The 3,140-nt window shown below is 42.6% G+C and overlaps 1 pseudogene; it reads left to right on the forward strand.

Annotated features, from left to right (window-relative positions):
- The first annotated feature begins 1,477 nt into the window (after positions 1 to 1,477).
- LOC110741914 lies at positions 1,478 to 2,685 on the forward strand (annotated as a pseudogene).
- The last annotated feature ends 455 nt before the right edge of the window (positions 2,686 to 3,140 follow it).

Below are 3,140 nucleotides of genomic sequence, written 5' to 3' on the forward strand. Positions count from 1 at the left end.
TGAGGGTACACGTGTATTGCTAGACAAGTAATACATATGGAGACCTGGGGGTTGGGTAGAAATGAGGATCAGGAATGTAGAGGGGTTCTTCACTGGGTTGATGAAATAATAATGCACCACGGTTGGGCATGGTGGCTCACATCTATAATCCCAGCACTTTGGGAGGCCATGGCAGGTGGATCACCTGAGGTCAGGAGTTCGAGACCAGCCTCAGCCAGCATGGTGAAACCTCATCTCTACTAAAAATACAAAAATCAGCCAGGTGTGATGGTGGATACCTGTAATCTTAGCTACTCAGGAGGCTGAGGCAGGAGAATGGCTTTAACCCGGGAGGTGGAGGTTGTAGTGAGCCAATATCATGCCACTGCCCTCCAGCCTGGGTGACACAGAGGGACACCACCTCAAAAAAAAAAAAAAAGAAAAAAAAATAAAAGCACCACAACGGAGGAGTTCAATTGCTTTCGAAGGTTATTAAAATATGGCAGAAAAGATTCTTAGAGCAGATACTGGAGAGATAAACCATCAAAAGAATAATGTAAGACAAAATGGAATCAAGACTAATGTGTTTTCCAAGTTATAAGTCAATAGGGAAGTGTAGTCACTTTTTTAAAAAATTAAAAAATTTTTTCTATTAAAGAATATTATATAAATTAAAAATATAAACAAATGCATTTATTTCTATTGTTTTTCCTAGTCCTAGACCTTTTGTTGTATTTTTAAAGTTATATGTACACTGTAACCCAACATTGTAACCCACTTTTTTCAGTTCATATTATAAGAAGCATTTATTCATGTCATTACATATTCTTAATAAACATCACATTAATTGAGTGACTTTTTCATTATGTGTGCTGTTAGAGGGGAGCAGATTCAAAATGACTGGTAATTAAAAAGTCATTTTTACAAAGAGCTAGGCAAACTTTGATTAATCTGAATGCTTAGAGAATTAATTCTTCTTTATAAAATAAATCTCAACCTTAAAAACTATGCCACATTCTAGCCAGGGAGACAGGAAATACAATTAAAAAGCTGAACAGTGCAGAGGCAGAATTATTATCTTTTCCTCACCAGTCTCTCAGCAATGATTTAAAAAAAAATATTCTCAGGACGAGGGCAGATACAGGCTGGAACAAAGGAGTCAATTGAATTGTTGAATGGGGTTGTTGAAACTCAGAGCTGAAACAATAGTCTTGAAAGACAAGGTACCAGAGAGTGGAAAGGTTTTTTAAATTCCAAAAGCTGGCTTTGAGCATCAAAAGCCAAAACTAGAAGGAAGCTGGGCATAAAATTTATCCACAAACCACAGAATAGGTAGGAACATACAACAAACTCGGCTACCTCCTGAGACCTGTTTATTACTGAGATAAGAAGCCTATTCCAGAATGTAAATCAACTTTATCACCATGAACACTGTTTAGTTCAGTTGGCACTATTGCTGTTTTTTTTTTTTCGTTGTTGGTTTTTTTTTTTTTTTTTTTTTTTAGCAAGACTTTCGTGATGAAGGAAGCAATACGGTGATTTATGTGCTGACACCAACCAGACTTAGCTTGTTGCCAACCAGCACTTTGAGTAGCTCTGATGTAAGAGATAGTTTTACATTCCAAAAGGGGAGGGACCCGAGAGTTGGGAAAGGAAAGCAGGAAAGTAAGATATTGATATTGTTGGGCTTCCCTGTGAGAATGTTCAGAGTCCTAACCCCTATCCCCCTACCCCGTTGACTTCATGCCAGCAGTGGGGTGTAGAAAATGTGTGTTAGAAACCTCTGATAGGGCCTCTGTTACCAAGGACCCGCCAACATGGGCCACTTTCACACCCAAACCATGAAGAAGGCAGTCCGGGTCATCATAGAAAAGTACTACACGTGCCTGGGCAACGACTGCCACACGGACAAGCACGTGTGTGAGGAGATCACCATTATCCCCAGCAAGAAGCTCCACAACAAGATAGCAGGCTATGTCACGCATCTGATGAAGTGGATTCGGAGGGACGCAGTAAGAGGTATCTCCATCAAGCTGCAGGAGGAGGAGGGAGAAAAAAGAGACAATCATGTTCCCGAGGTCTCAGCCCTGGATCAGGAGATCATTGAAGTAGATCCTGATGCTAAGAAAATGCTTTTGGACTCCAGCATTTGGCAGTCTGTCCAACCTGCAGGTCAGTCAGCCTACAGGTGACATGACTTTCAAAACGCCTCAGGGATCTGTTTGAATCTTTCTGCAATACTGTAATATTTTCAAGAAACCTAGGACAACAGCACAAAACAAACAAACAAAAATAAACCTCTGATAGGTTTGGTGGGGTTGGGGCCTGAGGCAAGAGGGCACTCGTGCCTTGCTCCCCAAGCTGTAGCGTAGGCAGACAGTGAGGCCCTTAGAGAGGCACACACGATGTCAGAGCAATAGTCACTGTAGCTGCATGAGTTACTCGAGGACTGCCTCACAGTGTCCCAGCAGCCTGAGGTCCAGAGATCTGGTGCGGAGGAGGGAGAAACATTGTGAGCGGGCTAGAAACCTTAGAGGTCTTGGGTTAAGATGAGGACGAGGCAGACTGGCTTGCCTCATGTTCAGAAGCCTTGGCAGTGTTGCAGGCGTCTGTTACTGGAAAGGGGTCTCGATCCAGACCCCAAGAGAGGGTTCTTGGATCTTGTGCAAGAAAGAATTCGAGGCAAATCCATAAAGTGAAAGCAAGTTTATTAAGAAGGTAAAGGAATAAAAGTATGACTAATCCATAGGCAGAGCAGCCCTGAGGTCTGCTGGTTGGCTGTTTCTTGATTATATGCTAAACAGGGGGTGGACTTTTCATGAGTTTTCCGGGAAGGGGTGAGCAATTCCTAGAACTGAGAGTTCCACCCCTTTTTAGACCATATAGGGTAGCTTCTGGGCATTGGCATGGCATTTATTAACTGTCAAGGTGCTGGTGTGATTGTCTTGTAGCACGCGAATGCATTATAATTAGTGTATAATGAGCAGTGAGGACGACTAGAGGTCACTTTCATCATCATCTTGGGTTTGGTAGGTTTTGGCCGGCTTCTCTACTGCATCCTTCTATCAGCAACGTCTTTGCGACCTGTACCTTGTGCTTACCTCCTATCTCATCCAGTGAGTAAGAATGCCTAACCTCCTGGGAATGCAGCCCAGTAGGTC

This window comes from Papio anubis, chromosome 1, assembly GCF_008728515.1.
Source record: "Papio anubis isolate 15944 chromosome 1, Panubis1.0, whole genome shotgun sequence".
NCBI lineage: Eukaryota > Metazoa > Chordata > Mammalia > Primates > Cercopithecidae > Papio > Papio anubis.